Source organism: Lepidochelys olivacea (assembly GCF_965140295.1).
Source record: "Lepidochelys olivacea isolate rLepOli2 genome assembly, chromosome: 9".
NCBI lineage: Eukaryota > Metazoa > Chordata > Testudines > Cheloniidae > Lepidochelys > Lepidochelys olivacea.
Genome location: NC_140419.1, coordinates 41,489,117 through 41,508,113, shown reverse-complemented (window position 1 = coordinate 41,508,113; position 18,997 = coordinate 41,489,117). Strand labels below are relative to the sequence as shown.

The 18,997-nt window shown below is 43.5% G+C and overlaps 1 protein-coding gene across 1 annotated transcript in view; it reads right to left on the bottom strand.

Annotated features, from left to right (window-relative positions):
- Positions 1–17,871, bottom strand: part of NMNAT3 (nicotinamide nucleotide adenylyltransferase 3) — a 74,285-nt gene extending 56,414 nt beyond the window's left edge. Inside the window, exon 1 of the mRNA XM_084638470.1 lies at positions 17,777–17,871. The gene's annotated coding sequence lies outside the window, so the exon portion shown is untranslated. The remainder of the gene's footprint in view (positions 1–17,776) is intronic.
- Positions 17,872–18,997: the final 1,126 nt, after the last annotated feature.

The window sequence follows — 18,997 nt, the reverse complement described above, 5'->3', positions numbered from 1 at the left end:
GACATATGACCAGGGAAGAGTATAAAAATATTGCTCGGGCATGTAGGAATGAAATCAGGAGGGCCAAATCGCACCTGGAGCTGCAGCTAGCAAGAGATGTCAAGAGTAACAAGAAGGGTTTCTTCAGGTATGTTGGCAACAAGAAGAAAGCCAAGGAAAGTGTGGGCCCCTTACTGAATGAGGGAGGCAACCTAGTGACAGAGGATGTGGAAAAAGCTAATGTGCTCTCTGCTTTTTTTGCCTCTGTCTTCACTAACAAGGACAGCTCCCAGACTGCTGCGCTGGGCATCACAACATGGGGAGTAGATGGCCAGCCCTCTGTGGAGAAAGAGGTTGTTAGGGACTATTTAGAAAAGCTGGACGTGCACAAATCCATGGGGCCGGACGAGTTGCATCCGAGAGTGCTAAAGGAATTGGCGGCTGTGATTGCAGAGCCATTGGCCATTATCTTTGAAAACTCGTGGCGAACGGGGGAAGTCCCAGATGACTGGAAAAAGGCTAATGTAGTGCCAATCTTTAAAGAAGGAGGATCCTGGGAACTACAGGCCAGTCAGCCTCACCTCAGTCCCCGGAAAAATCATGGAGCAGGTCCTCAAGGAATCAATCCTGAAGCACTTACATGAGAGGAAAGTGATCAGGAAGAGTCAGCATGGATTCACCAAGGGAAGGTGACTAATCTAATCGCCTTCTATGATGATATTACTGGTTCTGTGGATGAAGGGAAAGCAGTGGATGTATTGTTTCTTGACTTTAGCAAAGCTTTTGACACTGTCTCCCACAGTATTCTTGTCAGCAAGTTAAAGAAGTATGGGCTGGATGAATGCACTATAAGGTGGGTAGAAAGTTGGCTAGATTGTCGGGCTCAACAGGTAGTGATCAATGGCTCCATGTCTAGTTGGCAGCCGGTGTCAAGTGGAGTGCCCCAGGGGTCGGTCCTGGGGCCGGTTTTGTTCAATATCTTCATAAATGATCTGGAGGATGGTGTGGATTGCACTCTCAGCAAATTTGCGGATGATACTAAACTGGGAGGAGCGGTTGATACGCTGGAGGGCAGAGATAGGATACAGAGGGACCTAGACAAATTGGAGGATTGGGCCAAAAGAAATCTGATGAGGTTCAGTAAGGATAAGTGCAGGGTCCTGCACTTAGGATGGAAGAACCTAATGCACAGCTACAGACTAGGGACCGAATGGCTAGGCAGCAGTTCTGCAGAAAAGGACCTAGGGGTGACAGTGGACGAGAAGCTGGATATGAGTCAGCAGTGTGCCCTTGTTGCCAAGAAGGCCAATGGCATTTTGGGATGTATAAGTAGGGGCATAGCGAGCAGATCAAGGGACGTGATCGTTCCCCTCTATTCGACATTGGTGAGGCCTCATCTGGAGTACTGTGTCCAGTTTTGGGCCCCGCCGTACAAGAAGGATGTGGATAAATTGGAGAGAGTCCAGCGAAGGGCAACAAATGATTAGGGATCTGGAACACATGACTTATGAGGAGAGGCTGAGGGAACTGGGATTGTTTAGTCTGCAAAAGAGAAGAATGAGAGGGGATTTGATAGCTGCTTTTAACTACCTGAGAGGTGGTTCCAGAGAGGGCTGCATGGGGGGGGGGGGGGAGAGGACGCGGTAGTGCTCTGCCTGCATTGCTACGAGTGCCTGTATCGAGTCCGCTTGGCACTTCATAATGCTTAGCAGCTGCTCCATGCTTTGGTGCCGGCGATCCGCATTCTGCTGGCGGACCCTCCTTTCACTCTCCTGCCACTCCTGCACTTTTTGATTTTCATTAAGAGACTACTGCATTACTTCATGCAGCATGCCCTCTTTGCTTCTACGTGGCCTCTTCCTAATTCTTTGGAGTCTTTCAGCCGGGAAGAACAAGGATGGCCGAGATCTAAAGGTTGCATCTGTAAACCCAAAATGCAACACTTAACAGACGCAGCATTGTTCACACCAGACAGAGCAATGATTCGCCCATACCCAAAGACAAGCACAGTCTACCCAAAAGCAGAATTTGTCTGTCCCAAAGCGAGCCCACATAACCCACAGGAGCCCCAAATGGTGAGTAAGAACACAGGGTCAAGGGGGACAGACTGTTTCACTGCCATACTGTCCTCTGGGGCTCTATGCCTTGGGGAGAGCTAACAGCTGCAGGGGTCTGCTGAACTGAACACTGTACCCACATTTTCCACAGGAGTTCGTCCTGGAAAATATCTCGCTGCTGAGGGTGACCTGGGAAGCAAGGGAGGGTCTTCTACTACAATGCGGCTTCAGCCCTGGCCCTGCATATTGCCTGTGTGCAGCAATGGTCCCCCCGCCCCACACGGCACAGTGGCGTGGACTGTTAAGCTTGACTGGGACAAGGAGCACAGTAGCTCTCCCAAGGAATCTGCACAAGTACGTTGCCCAGCTTCTGCATGAGACCTTTGAAGAGATCACTGAGACAGATTACCACAATGTGAGAGAGCACATCAACACTCTATTCCACATCCAGCCCTAACCCTCCTCGCCCCAAGAGCCTGCACCGAACAACTTCCTTCCCAAAATAAAAGCCACTTGCCAGGCACCTCCTCTGGTGTTTATCCTTCCCCAGGCACCAGCTGCTGCGACTGCCTACCTTCCTTCTGGCTTGAGAACAGCTCCTGGCTGCATGCATCCTGGATGCCGGGGTGTCTGCCTCCTCCTCAGCACCCTCACTCCCACTTTCCTCCTCCTCCTCTGCCTTGTTGAACTGGGCTCTGAAGTGTCCATGGTGGAGGTGGGGTTGCCCCCAAGTATTGCCTCCAGCTCTTTGCAGAAAGAGCAGGTCACAGGGGCAGCACTGGAGCTGCGGTTTGCCTTGCGGGCTTTTAGATAGACATTCCGCAGCTCCTTCACTTTAACCCTGCACTGTTGTGCATCCCGGTCATGGCCCCTTTCCATCTTGGCCCTTGATATCTGCCCGAAGGTATCATAATTCCTACGGCTGAAGCACAGCTGGGACTGGACAGCTTCCTCCCCACCAAACACTGATGAGGTCCAGCACCTTGCTATTGCTCCATACTGGGATTACCTGGTGCGTGGAGGCATGGTCACCTGGAAATATTTGCTGAGAATCTTGCTCAGCAAACAGGAAGGGGATTTTCAAAATTCCCAGAGAATTTAAAGGGCAGGTCTGACGGTTGATCGCCTGACGGCAGGGCAAAAGAGTTCAAAGTGATAACCAGAGTGGCTAGAAGAGGCATTGTGGGACACTTCTGGAGGTTGATCAGAGTGCATTAACAGAGCAAGGCGTCCACACTGGTGCTGTGGCTCTCCAGCCGGGGTGCAGCAAGCATTATGCTTCTCATCGAGGTGGATTACCAGGAGCTCTAGGTGCCTTGCCAGCGTGGACGTGTCGTGAGTTAGGGTGCCCAGGGCTGCTTCAATGCACTCTAACTCACAAGTGTAGCCATGCCCTTAGTTTCCCATCCAAATACGCACCCCGGCATGGCCCTGATTAGTTGGTTAAAACATATAGGACCAGAGCACAGGGTGGTATGACTACAGAATTGCAATATATAGTGTCGATTCACTCTACTATTTTTCTACAGTAAATTTGGGAAACAGAACTATTCAAATGTGTCCTAAAAAAATCTCTAGCTGTTATACTCTATTATGCATCCATCATTTTTTAAATTATGGCTTGTCACTGGAAAAACTTTTCTTTTAAACCGTTGGTGCTAAAAGGTGAGAGGCAACGCAAACAACAAAGCCTGGCATTTGCAGATCAGCTAGCCAGACCATTTTATTCAGCAAGAAACAGAAATATTAAGTTGCATGGTAGCATTTTATGATTGTGCAATTACCGCACAGCAAACCAGATTCAATTCTGCTCTGCTGCATGACAAAAATGGCAATCATTTAAGATAAGGTTACATTCCCATGTAGTTCTTTTTTCAAATAACTGCTGGGCTTCAAAACCGTCTTGATATGCTTAAAGTTATTTGCTGCTACATTGCTTAAAAACTGCAAGACAGCAGAGCATAAGCCCATTCAGCTGCTTACTGCCCAGGTATCATATATAGGAGATGTGTGTGCCTCAAAGCATCACAAGGTCTCGGAGCCTGAAATCCCATTAGTAAAAAAAAAAAAAAAAAAAGTGCCTTGGGAATGCTAGAAAAAAATATTTCTACTGCATTTGTGAAATAAGGGTAATTAAAGCAACAGATCAGAGGAAGAGATATGCATGTCATGTTTGAGGTTTAAAAGGATTTTTTAAAGTACTTTATTGTCTATGATATTATAGCTTTGATAATTTGGCTCTGTAGTATGAAAACACCTTTATATTTTACTACTGAGAAAAATAAGGATGCAAGCTTGAGAGTAACAATATTGCTAAGAGATCATTATTATATACAGGCTCAAGTATCGCCACAGTAAATGGTTTTGTATACTCATTCAAAAATGTGCTTTTCAGGGTATTCCAATTCAGATGTTCAAAAAATCACTTCACAAAAAGTTACGATTCGTTACAATTAACATTTATCTGTAACTCTTTTGGACTACTTTGCAGGTAGGGCAGCCTTGCAAAACCATCCTGAAAATTTACCAGCCCAGGCACAAAATCTACTTGCCCAATTAGATCATGATGGTGTGCATAAGAAAAAAAATTGAAATAAAAAATAGTTATTCAGCAGGAGCAAGTCAAATTTTGTAAGGAGGAATGGAAAAAATTTTGGGGGTATAAACCACTTCAGAGATTAGCACACACTACCCACATTTTTAGCTGTTAATTTTTTCATTTTTTCACTTAGCTCTAGCTTGGTTTTAACAAAAAGAATGTTAAAAATGTCTTTAGACATTTTATATTTAAAATTTCCCCATCAATTTAGGTGGGTGGGAGGGCACTGACTTTGGCTGTGGTTCTAATCAGATAAAGCCAACATATCTTTCTGGTTCTGTGTTATTGGTCTTCAAGGATCATGAATCGGAGTAAGTGCAGTGATCTGGTCAGAGATTTTGTTAGCTTGCTGCTGCAGAACAAACAGCTGAAGTTCAGGTGTTGTTTTTAATGACAGAGGAGATGACTTAGTGCTCTAAGGCCATTTCCACACTACGAAAGTACTCCGATTTTACAGAAGTCGATTTTTGGGAACAGATTATATAAAGTCGAGAAAAGAAAAGGAGTACTTGTGGCACCTTAGAGACTAACCAATTTATTTGAACATAAGCTTTCATGAGCTACAGCTCACTTCATCTGAGAAGTGAGCTGTAGCTCATGAAAGCTTATGCTCAAATAAATTGGTTAGTCTCTAAGGTGCCACAAGTACTCCTTTTCTTTTTGCGAATACAGACTAACACGGCTGTTACTCTGAAACCTATAAAGTCGAGTGCATACATCCACACTAAGCACATTAATTTGGCGGTGTGTATCCACAGTACCATGGCAAGCATCGACATTCCGATCGGTGCACTGTGGGTAGTTATCCCACAGTTCCCGCAGTCCCCGCTGCCCATTGGAATTCTGGGCTGAGCTCCCAATGCCTGATGGGGCCAAAAATTTGTCGCAAGTGGTTATAGGTAAATGTCGTCAGTCAACCCTCCCTCCGTGAAAGCAACAGCAGACAATCAATTCACGCCTTTTCCCTGGATTGCCCAAGCAGATGCCATAGCACAGCAAGCATGGAGCCCGTTCAGCTCACCGCAGCAGTTAACTTTCATGACAGAGGAGATAACTTAGTGCTCTAAGGCCATGTCTACACTACGAAAGTTAACTTTCATGCAGTTTATGCAGAACCAGCACCTGAAAAAACAGGCGAGGAGGCGACGGAAGCACGGTGATGAGGACATGATCACAGATTTCTCTAAAACCGCGGTACCCAGCAATTTGGAGATCATGGTGTTACTGGGGCAGGCTCATGTCGTGGAACTGTGTTGCGTCCCTGCTGTAGCCTCTGTCCCTCATGGCCTCAGAGATTTTTTGAAATGTTTTGGCATAGCATATCTTCTTGATAGCACAGATTCCTCTCCCCATACAGTGATCAGATCCAGTACCTCCTGTTCAGTCCATGCTGGAACTCTTTTTCGATTCTAGGACTGCATGGTCACCTGTGCTGATGAGCTCGCCTGGCCAAACAGGAAATGAGATTCAAAAGTTCCCGGGGCTTTTCCTGTACACCTGGCCAGTGCATCCGAGTTCAGAGCGCTGTCCAGAGCGGTCACAATGGTGCACTGTGGGACAGCTCCCAGAGGCCAATACCTTCGAATTGCATCCACACTAACCCTAATTCAAAATGGCGATGTCTATTTCAGCGCTAATCCCCTCGTTGGGGAGGAGTACAGAAATCGGTTTTAAAAGCCCTTTATGTCGAAAAAAATGGCTTCGTTGTGTGGATGGGTGCAGGTTTAATTCGATTTAACGCTGCTAAATCCGACAAACTCGTAGTGTATACCAGGCATAAGAATCAAGCTTGAAGTACCTAAACTGTCTTGAACAACAGGTTCACACCTTACTAGATTACAGCAGATAGATTAAGTTCCATCCCATAGTTCTTTAGAATGAGTCCTTGCCAATTAGGTCCTGTTTGCCAATAAAAATCCCATGGCACTTAACATAGGGGGTTTTCCCTGATGTTTTCTGCCAAAATTCCCTATTCTCTATCACTGTGTGCCACTTGTCCCCAAATGCCACCTTACACTCAAAAAGTGGCTACACTATAGGCAAGGCTGTACGTTCATAAAGCACATCAGGATCCTTCAAGAGATGTGGTACAGCAGGTCAAATTTACGCATGAACAAGTTGAGAGGGTCACTTTGAGAAATCTGGTAAAGCATGTGGTTGCACAAACAAGATATGCTGACATCTTTAGAAATGTGGAGGACACACTTTCTCCATATCAAATAGCTTTTAAGATAAAACAACGATTATAACATTCATTAAGGAATCCATGTGAGTTCTTCTTGTATTGCTTATATTCCTGCAATACATCAATAATACATGATGTTACAGATGATCACAGTAAATTCTGCTGAAACAATCAGTAACTCAACCCATTTCTCATTAATTATTGGAATGTACAATACAGTGCTGAGCAAGTGCAGTTTAATGTATGAACCTTCAAGTATGCAGTAAAGTTAGTTAACTGAAGGACAAGACATTGATGCTTGCACAGTAAGGGCCAGTTTGACCCTTACATTACATTAAATTTTCTGGACAAGCCAGAAAAAATTGAATTCTAGAGACATAGGACAGGACTCTGATCGTATTGCACTGGGCAAATCTGGAGTAACTTCACTAAAATTAGATTTGTACAGGTGTGAGATCACAACCTACCTCATGAACTTAAAGGGCCAAATCTTTAGATGGTGTAGATCAGTGCAGCTTCACTGAAGCCAGCTCAGTTACACTGATTTACACCAGCAGGTAATATGTCCCCAAACTACGTTTTTAGGCAATAAAGTTGGCTAAAGAATATAAAATCTCATTGATCCTCCCACAACCTCACAGGAAAATTTGACTAAAAATCCTGATATACACAACCCCCTTAAAAATACTGCCAATTGGTGATCAACCCATCCTAATACCATAAAATTATGGGACAATCTCCACAACAAAAAATATTCAAGCTAATATATTCCTGCCAGCGTGTGCTTTTGTCCAAAGCAGTACTGCATAACTGTTATGAAAATTTACCAGTGCATCCACACCTAGATACCTTGGTGATTAGCATAATATAAATAATTATATAGATGAGAGGTTTCAGAGTAAGAGCCGTGTTAGTCTGTATTCGCAAAAAGAAAAGGAGTACTTGTGGCACCTTAGAGACTAACCAATTTATTTGAGCATGAGCTTTCGTGAGCTACAGCTCACTTCATCGGATGCATGCTACAGCTCACTTCATCCGATGAAGTGAGCTGTAGCTCACGAAAGCTCATGCTCAAATAAATTGGTTAGTCTCTAAGGTGTCACAAGTACTCCTTTTCTTTTTATATAGATGAGGTATATTTGTTTATTTCAGTGGTACAGAATATTCTATTTGTCCATCAACAAAATACTGACCCTGGCCAAGCAGAATTTTGAAAGGCTGGTATAAATATTAGACAGAGACACTCTCAAGATACCATACATATAACCACTTCAGGGCCACGTAACTGACCATGCTTCTGTGAAATGCCAGTGACTTAAGTGCACCTCATTTCATTTGCCAGTTTCATTTGCCCTCTATTTAAAAATGCATTGCAGGTGAGGATATAATAATCAATCATCAGTCCTAACCTATTAAAATACAAAGCAGACCCCACCTCCTGCACATATAGTCAAGGCATATAACAGTCCATTCGTAGTTTTTATAAGTTGCAGATAAAACTCTGGTCCTCTTATTCTGACAGATCCTAGTCTTCTCCAAAGCAGTGACCATATAAGAACACAAGGGATCATCTGGGCTTTTTCACATTCAACTGTGGAGAGTTAACTCTGGCATTTAAATGCAGAGACTGACAGAGACAGGTATGCAGATTTTGTCATCTTGAAAATAAATCTGTTATGTAAATACAGTAGCTTTCTTGCTCAGCACACAAGATGGGGTGGAGCTTTATTGGGGGGGGTCCCTCCATTTTTCTTGGCTTTAAGCTTTAAAATATCCTTTCTTGGTCTAAGCAGTAATTTTCTGAACCAACGGGAGCTGGCAGCAGCATATCAATGGGTATGGTGCCTTACAGATAAACTGCAATAGGTCTCCCTACCATGAATTTCAAATGCCTGAGGTGTTAACAGAGGGAGCTAGCCACTTTGGAATTGCCTGCTCTCCCTTCAAGCTGGCGCCCCTTCAAATCACATTGTTATACTTTGCTCTTCAGCTGACTCCATTAGAAGCTATATATATCAAAGGCAGATTCCCTGCCACAGATGCATCAATGTGCCTTCTTTGCATCATTTCAATTCAGTTTGGCATCATTATTTTCTTTTAATTTAAAAATACCAGACTAATATATTTTTTCCTTGTTTTAGAGTTTAGCTAATTTCTTGAATTAAGTTTGAAAATTTAAATCTTGGAGAAGTGTTCATTGTTATTACATTTCTGAAATAAACATTTAAAAATGTCACTTACATTTGTTTTGTCCTTTTATCAAAAACTTTTCTCCTCTGAAATGCAAGCCACACCTGGATTTTTAAAAAAATTAAAAGAAAAGGAGTTCTTGTGGCATCTTAGAGACTAACCAATTTATTTGAGCATGAGCTTTCGTGTAGCTCACGAAAGCTCATGCTCAAATAAATTGGTTAGTCTCTAAGATGCCACAAGTACTCCTTTTCTTTTTGCGAATACAGACTAACATGGCTGTTACTCTGAAACCTAAAAAAATTAAGTTATTTATCCTCTTTATGCCATTGCAAAGAACTAACATCAAAGTCACCAAACTGGCAAATTTTCATTGACATTACACAGCGACAAAGCAACTCATAACAGCCAATGTGGTTCGTAAAATCATTACATATATGTACTAAAACTAATCCATGTTAGTTATATTGTATTCGCTCACAAAAATTCACACATTAAATAATTCATCAAAAATTAATTAACTACCAAATCCACAGTGGGATATTCCAGCACAGACCCCTGCATCCCATTAATGGGACTGCACAGGTGCACTCACTTGAGGGTGCTGCAGTTGCAAGTATCTGAATTTCCTGATTTCAGGCCTGATCCTGCAAAATCTTATGCCGGTGGGCAGCTTTATTTACAAGAGAAGCCCCACTGAATTCAAGGAACTTATGCGCATAGCACTAAATATGTTTCAAAGCATATGCAATGTCAGGGCCTTTGTCAAGATAATATTTCCCTTATCGCAATTCATTTATATTATTTATGTTTTCAGTGTTAAAAAGGAACTCCTCAAGGTCTTTCTGCTTTTTCTTCAGTAAAGATATGGAACACTTCACACATTTGCTCTAATAAATTGTTACTTTTTAAAATTATGCCTTTTATTGTAATTATATACAATATAAAAATGCAATATAATTTGAGTATGTTGTGTATTACTGTATACTTACACAGTTTCACTTCTTTATCTACTTAACAAAACTAGAGGAAATTCACTAACCCATAATTACCTACGAAAGGAGTCAAACGAGGCTAGCCACAAGGGCCTTTCCATGATCTACACATTTGGTGGCAATGTAAGCAGTTTGGTTACTCCTGGATCCCACTACGCATTGCCCATAGGCAGACCCCGTGCTGTTCTTGAAGCCTCACAGAAATCAAACAATCAAACAAACCATGCTAGGAGTCTGTGCACAAGTTGCAGCTTATGCAACAATTCCTGATATTCCCACCCACTTAAACCAGAGCTGCTTCTATTCTTCTCACTTAGCTCCCTATCCTGCAGCATTAGTTTTGCCTGCACAAGGACTAGAGAACAAAGCCCACAGAGGGTACTGAATGAGAGATCTATCTTGACTCCTAAAGGTAAGTTTGTTCATTGCACACAATTGAACAGTGCCCTGCAATTAGCAATCATTAATGTTGAGGAAAAGGTTACATGCATGACTAATCTGCGATGCCAGTATTCCCAGGCCAAGTGATCAGCCAATTTAGCCAAAGTAGCATCTCCATTTTCAAACCACTAGAAGCTCAATTTTAAAAACCTCCACAATTCCACCAGAATGGTCAGTTCAGAAATAAAACAGTTCTATTGCCTAACTTGTAATTCTTTTAGAGTTAGCAAAATTCATTTATTAGGGGTGAAAGCAGGAGCGGCGGAAACTCCCTAAAAGTGGGGGGAGTGCCAGCACCCCAAACCATGCCCCCCCATGCGGCCTTTCTCCCCACACCCGCTCTTCCGCTCATGACCCTGCTCCCCATTCTCTCCTCTACGCCCCCTTCTCCCATTGCTTGCCGTTACGGCCAGTAAAAACTGATGGGGCCATGTGCCCCCTTACCCCCTTCCAGCACCCCTGGGTGAAAGCCAGTACTTAAAGTGGTCTGAAAAAAGTGGAGGGGTTATTCCAATCTGGAAGCAGCATTTTTGTTAAAACAGAGTGTAAAGTGTATCTTTCAGTAACAAGCTTGAGTTTATTTATTCACTTTGCTAGATCTGTGATGCTTTGTGCCTCTTCCTTTCTCCCTGCCCCCATTTTAAGCACTAGTAAAGCCAAAATTAGTTATGAAAGCACAAACTACTTACAAATAATGCCTTAAAAAATGATAAAGCAGCACAACAGCTAACCCAAACCAGCTTTGCCTGTGAATCTAGCTACAACATGGAGCAACCTAATGCAAGCAGCAGGAATTTCTACTGAAGAACACTCAACAAGGAAACCATATGCAAACGTTCCACATCCTATCAGCACACACACAAAAATCCCACAGTAACACATAGGATTTCCAACAGATTTTCGTAGGGGACGCTATACTCCAAAACTTTTTAAAAACCCAGTGCTTTCTTCACTCACTTTCCAGTTTCAAAATGTGATAAGTGTTTGCTCACATTTTACATTTCAGGTGTTTTATTAACATGATGTCATTTTAATTGCTAATTTCTTCCTTAGAAAGAACATAGGTAACTAGCTCTGCATTGCCAGTAGTAACCAAACACTTGTATAGGAAAAGAAAGCATTACATTAATATATTATGCAAAGTATTAGTAACATGAGGGGCACTGAAAAAACAGGCCAATTGCATTAGCGTCTGAATATTTTGTGGTAAATCAAGTCTTATACCTATTATTATTATTTATTGCTTCTATTACTGAAGTGTCTGGAAGCTCCTGTCATGGACCAGTGCCTCTCTGTGCTATGTGCTGCCCCAAACAATTTACAATCTAAGAATACAACAAGAAACAACAAATGGATAAAAGAATAAGAATAGCCATACTGGGTCAGACCAAAGGTCCATCCAGCCCAGTATCCTGTCTACCGACAGTGGCCAATGCCAGGTGCCCCAGAGGAAGTGAACTTAACAGGTAATGATCTAGTGATCTCTCTTCTGCCATCCATCTCCACCCTCTGACAAACACAGGTTAGGGACACCATTCCTTACCCATCCTGGCTAACAGCCATTAATGGACTTAACATCCATGAATTTATCCAGTTCTCTTTTAAACCCTGTTATAGTCCTAGCCTTCACAACCTCCTCAGGCAAGGAGTTCCACAGGTTGACGTGCGCTGAGTGAAGAACTTCCTTTTGTTTTTAATGTGATACCCATTAATTTCATTTGGTGGCCCCTAGTTCTTATATTATGGGAACAAGTAAATAACTTGTCCTTATTCACTTTCTCCACACCACTCATGATTTTATATACCTCTATCATATCCCCCCTTAAGTCTCCTCTTTTCCAAGATGAAAAGTGCTAGCTTCTTTAATCTCTCCTGATATGGGACCCATTCCAAACCCCAGTCATTTAGTTGCTCTCTTTTGAACCTTTTCTAATGCCAATATATCTTTTCTGAGATGAGGAGACCACATCTCTATGCAGTATTCACGATGTGGGCATACCATGGATTTATATAAGGGCAATAAGATATTCTCTGTCTTATTCTCAATCCCTTTTTTAAGGGTTCCTATCATCCCGTTTGCTTTTTTGACTGCCGCTGCACACTCCGTGGACATCTTCAGAGAACTATCCATGATGACTCCAAGAACTTTCTCCTGATTAGTTGTAGCTAAATTAGCCCCCCCATCATATTGTATGTATAGTTGGGGTTATTTTTTCCAATGTGCATTACTTTACATTTATCCACATTAAATTTTACTTGCCAGTTTGTTGCCCAATCACTTAGTTTTGTGAGATCTTTTTGAAGTTCTTCACAGTCTGCTTTGGTCTTAACTATCTTGAGCAGTTTAGTATCATCTGCAAACTTTGCCACCTCACTGTTTACCCCTTTCTCCAGATCACTTATGAATAAGTTGAATACGATGACCAAAAGGGGAATAAAAGGAAAAAAAGGGATGATAATAGATGGTAGGAACACAGTGGACACACAGAAGAGAGATCAATTCATCTCAGCCTTTAAAAATCAGATAATGCTAACGCACCTGTTCTGCTGGGAGAAACTACGTCTTGCCTATTTACTGTATAGTCATTAAAAAAAAGTCTCCCAGTCAAATAATTGGTGTCTTCTACTGAAATAAAGAATTCAAACAGAATGGAAAAAAGATAATCTAAGAAAGGTTATCATTCTAATGCTCCATGGTGGAAACTGACCACCACTAGTGACCAAGGAGGAATTATTCTCCCATATACAGAACTGTACAATTTGCTAAGTGCATTATGGGTTTTCTCATCACTCTCTAAAGTTTCAAGTATTGGCTGCTGCCAGAGGCAGGATACCAGACTTGAGAGTCTGAGCTAATATTGTACATATTATTGTTGCTATTTTAAACAAAATTGCAAAATTCAGTAACACCTAGGTGACCCTGAAAGTAACATATCACAATTAAAAGGAAATTTGTGATTAAGACTTTGGGTAATCAGAGCACCATGCAAAAACATAAAACACGCAAAAGTTTTCCCACTAGGGCTAGGTATTTTGTAAATCAAGCCTGCTGTTCAAATCAACAGTTTAAATTGTTTCCCCCACCTCATGCACACAAGTCTATATGTTTAGAATTTCAACTAGTAAATAATAATCAAAGTGATCAGAGACTTCAAAACAATTTCGGCATAAAAAAATTCCCTTTGGTGGCATATCTATGTTCTAACGTATTTTGCTTGCCTGTCCGGTGTGCTCATTTGCACACAGACTGCTGACTAAGATAATTAAGGTTGGGATTTTCAAAAGAGCCTAAGGAATTTAGGTTCCCAACTCTCATTGTATTTTAAAATTCCCTTAGCTTCTTTTAAAATACCAGGCTAAATATTTAAAACTTTTTCAATTAATTGGGATACATATTAATAATATAAACTATAAAAATGCAATACTGTTTGAATATATCGTCTCATCTAGCACTTTTCATCAGTACATCTCAAAGCATTTTACAAAGGAGTCCTTATCACCATTTTACAGATGGGGAAACTGAGCCGTGGAGTGGTCACCTAGCACGCCAGAGGCCAAGTCAGGAATAGAACCCAAGTTTTCTGAGTCCCAGTCCATTCTCTGTCCACTGCGTGCTATGTAGTTACGTCATGCAACCTTCAATTCCCACCCCCCACTACTATTTTGAGTGTTTCCTCAGTGAGACCAAGGTAGGTGAGGTGATGTTTTTTATTGGACCAACTTATATTGGTGGAATGGGTAACACTGCAAGTTACACAGAGCTCTTCCTTAGGTCCGGAAAAGGTAACCGAAGTGTCCAAACTAAATAGAAGGTGGGACAGATTCTTAAGCATAAGGGGATCTACACATGCTGTAGGTAGGAGACCACTTAAAATGAAGTGGGCAATTAAGGGTTAGCAGGTGGTAGGGCGTGTTGTACAGTGTTGTAATGAGCTATAAAACCTGTCTCTGTCAAGTCCATGGTTTTTAATGTCCAGGAGCATAATGAATTTAAGTTCCAGGCTCATCATTTGAAGGCATTGTGTAGCTTTCCTTTGAAGGTGAGAACTGAGAAGTTAGATATGAAGTGATCACTTCATGAAAAGGATTTGCTCACAGGTGATAGGATGTATTTTTTTCATGAGTTCATTTGAGAGCACAGTGATTGGCTAGCTTCACTCACAAAGTTGTTGTGGCTTTTGATGTTCTGGATGAGATATACCACATGTTCTGATAGACAAGTGTAGGACTCATGGATCTTGAAAGGTGTGTTGGGGAGAGTGGCAATGGTACTGATCATCATAGCAGTATTGCTATGTCTGCATGTTTTGCATCTGTTGTTCTGGCACCACTTTGAGTCAGTGTGTCCTAATCTGTGGAGAGCTTGCTTCTGATGATGACCTTGGCAAAGCTGAGGGAGGGAGGTTGTTTGAAGGCAGAAATGGGGGGCAGGGGAAAGAAGGCTGAGAAAGATTTCTTTCAGGATGTGATCACCCTCAAGTATGGGTTGTTGTTGTAACTGCATAATGATACCCTGAAAGCATTCTAGTATGAGGTGGAAGGAGACAACTAGGGGAGTGCGATCAATTGGGTTACTTTTTCTGTATGGAAGCCGGTTCTCGCAGGGGTGTTTGGGTGATCCATTCCATGATGAGATCTACTTCCCTAGTGGAGTACCCTTGTTTAATGAAAGAAGCTTTAAGACTTTCTCTTCACTTTCCCAGTTCTGATTCTTGGTTGTGTTTGCTTTCACTTACTGTTAGAAAAGTAAAGAAAAAAGAAAAAACAAAGATTGCAGGGAAAACAGCGCTTAATAATCATTTACTTTCATTTTTCAAACTACCCTTGCTCCCCAAAAATAGGAGCCAGAATGAGGTTCTACTATCTGTTCTACCTGCCGCCTAGACAACTGTCTAACAAAAAGTTAAAAACACTCCTAACTATGGATAAGCAATAGTTACATTGCAAGCTCTTTGGAGCAGGTACTGTCTTTTTGTCTGTACAGCATCTAGAACAACAAGGTCCTGGTCCAATGAGGCTCCCAGCTGCTATCACAATACAAATAATAATAAAATAATTAGAAGTAAAAACTGCTAACAGGTTCATTTCTGAAGTAGTAACAATTATATTAACACCTTTCATCCTGAAGGATCCCAGAGCATTTTACAGTCTCTGTGTATAAGGCTCACTTTACTCACCCTTTGGGTTGAATGCAGTAGTCATTTAACAGCACATAGTAAAGACACAAAACCACATAGGACACTAAGCAAAAATTGATTATCCAGTGGTAACTACAGGGGAAATTTGAGTGTGAAGAACGTCATTACCCAAGTTGGAGTTCGGTCCAAACACTAAGGTCTTCATCTCTACTCTTATAAAAAGTTCCATGTGATCTGTAGGTTCTGATCCTGTAAACACTTGGGCATGTCAATAACTTTAATCATATGCATGTTTGGAGAATTGAGGACTTAGTGACCACAAGCAATCAGGGTCTCTGTTTTGTCTCTTATTGAATCACTAAAGGACAGAACCCCACACAATTCAATGTTCTTCTACAATTGAGCACTGGATCAGTACTGGTGGTAAAAGTAGGCAGAAATCGTTGTACTTCACAGAACAGACATTCTTAAAGCTGAAGGCAAGGAGGCACAGCCAAACATTGCAAGAAAATCAAAACAGAAAAGTTGAGCAATCTGTTTTGTTTTTTTCCCCCCTTTCTTCACAGGCACTCTCTTGTGGACAGCTACCAAGCCCTACTTTTTTGACATTGTATCTAGCCATCCTCAGCTATCCAGGCCAGTCCATGATTTTAATTTTAGGTGCCTTTTTAAAGAAAATGTTTTGGCTGTATTTTGCAGCTCCATATAATATACTCTACACTCGTTTAATTTAAAGGCCTGTGTTCATTTATCTTGGTGCGAAGATTTGATTGATACTACAACCAAAAATGATAGTAAACGTTGCCTTTTACAGTACATAGAATTCAATTAATCTTCCTTCATTTGAAAATCCAAAACAGATTTAAACAGCAACACAGACCAAACACCTACTCCTTCATCAGACATACATCCTTACCTTCTCTTACACATACATCTTTTCCCCCCCTAGAACTACTCTCCTTTTCCTTCTCCTCTGGTTTAAGCACAGATCGGACAGGTAGAGAAAGATCAACCGACACCATCCATATCCAACAATGCTACATGTTATCCCTGCCTATTCTCTGTAAAAATAAAACACAGGCCCATACAGCACACAAAGACACTTAAAGGAAGCATCTCTTATTTTTTCATATGGAAATTTGAAAAGCAACATTAAAGGTAGATAACCAGATTTGTCATCCACTCTTCTGGTGACAAGGAATGAATCAAAACACCAAAGAAGGATCTTACACAGACAGTGGATTCAGTAGATGTTCTGTGATTTGGAGGTCAAACCCAGACTTGCATGACTATGAAAGGTTTCAGAGTAGCCGCCGTGTTAGTCTGTATCCACAAAAAGAAAAGGAGTATGTGTGGCACCTTAGAGACTAACTAATTTATTTGAGCATAAGCTTTTGTGAGCTACACTTCACTGGATGCATGTACTATGAAAGTCTCCAATCACCCCCTCTCCCACCAAGATGCCACCTTAATTTCAGGAATCCCATTTAGTTAGGGGCCAAAGCTCTCAAAACCGTCACCAAAACACAAGTGGCAGAGACTGCAAGAAAAGCAGCAGGGTCAACAATCAAAACCTGATCACGGATCCTACAGAGCAACCCACCAGGCTTCGCCATGCCAGGTAACCTATGGATTACAGCCAACCGCATCATGGACACTGCAATCACCTGCTTTACAAAGGACAACGGACAGTACAGACAGGCCACTGTGGAGGAAGCATGTGAAGTGCGGGGATAATGCCCATAAATAGCCCCCACCCCAGCGTGGGGCTGTTTCCAGTTTCCCAATTTGTGCGCACGCAGATTTCCAGGAAGATGCTGTGGCGGCCCGAGCAGCCTGGCGTTCACCTGGCCGGGGCGGCGGAGTCCCGCTGGCCGGGAACGGAGCCTGGCCCGGGCGGGAAGTTACTTTGAACGGACGTTGACCAGCCCCCCGCCTAGGCAGGGCCCGCGGCGCAGGGGTGCGGGTCGCAGCTCGCTGAGGCCGCAGGCGCTCGGGCCCTGTCAGCGCGGAGATAGGCGCATCCCCGCCGCCGGCACATACAGGGGCTGGGCGGGTGGGTGCAGCCCGCAGCAAGCGCGGGCAGGCAGGTCACCCGGGACCTGGCGCGCATGAGAGCCCGCCCGGTCGGGGGAGCCCGGCCTGGGCCTAGCCAGGCCCCAGGGGCTGCCTCCATCCCTTTCCTCCCTTACCCGCTGCGCGGGGACTCGGGGTCAGCGTCAGCCGCGTTGGACGATCCCGCCCCCAGCCACCGCCTCCTTCCTCCGGCCCGGCCGCTGAGAGGCGGGGCTCGGGGCGGGCCCGGAGCCGGGGGGGAGGGGGCAACGCTGAGAGCTGCTTAACCTCCCGCCGGGGCGCTCTGCCCCCCCTCAAAACCATGTCGTGACCTCACTCACACGTTTACACATCTCAGCCCCCGGCGACCCCCCCTACCCCTGGGAGCCCTTCCTCCTGTACAACCCCCCCCCCCGTGACCCCATTTCCCCCAGGAGCCCTCCTCTCCATACACATGCCACACTTCCCCCAGTGAACCCCCTCATACATTCAGCTATGGAGGGAGCCATCCCTACAGGGAACACCCACTGCTACAGCAAGATATGCAGCCAGAGGGGTTACCTGCCCCCCACCCCCACCACATACCAAAAGAGCTCTCATGCCAGAGGATCACAGCCAAGCCCCTGGGGAGATTCCCCCACATACAAGCCAAGGGAGACCCCCAACACCAGGGAATGCCCCACACCCTCATCAAGGAATGAGAGCTGACACTTTTCTTGGCTACTGTACTTATCCCATATATGACCTGAGCAATTTGACTCCTCTGAATGAGCTACCAGCCCTTTAAGTTCCCTCAAAAAGTCACCTTTGAAAGGGGCAGGACTCTTCCCTGAAGTTCTCTGCTCCTTGTAATTGGGCTGGCTATACGTTTGAAGTACTACAGGAAAGGAGCCACTTGCTACTAGTCTAGTTTAACCTCCCTCACCCTTCCACACCCTCTGTCTTTATATGGCGTAGATTGAATATGACATGGGTGGGGAGAAAAAGGCAATGCCTCCCATCTCTCCTGGGGTTCTCCAAAAGGCCAGAGAAGCCAATGTCTCAAAATGTAGCAAGAATCAATGGGGAAGATCAGAGTCCAGGCAGAGAGTTTGGTAGCAGCTCTGGCTGCTTCACAGATCCCACATCAGCAGCACTGTAGCATTTGCTGGGTGTGGAGAGTTTTTGCCCGAAGGCCCCCTAACACAGCCGTACAGGTCTTTTTGCGTATGTGAATGTGGGGAAGGGGGGAATGGAGTCCTGGTTCCTCTTACGTTTCTCTCTGGGGGAAGGTGTTCACCTCCCTCCCTTCCTAGTCAGCAGGATCAGGGTTACAGCAACATTTACACTTCATAAATACACAGCTCGTAAGGGCGGTC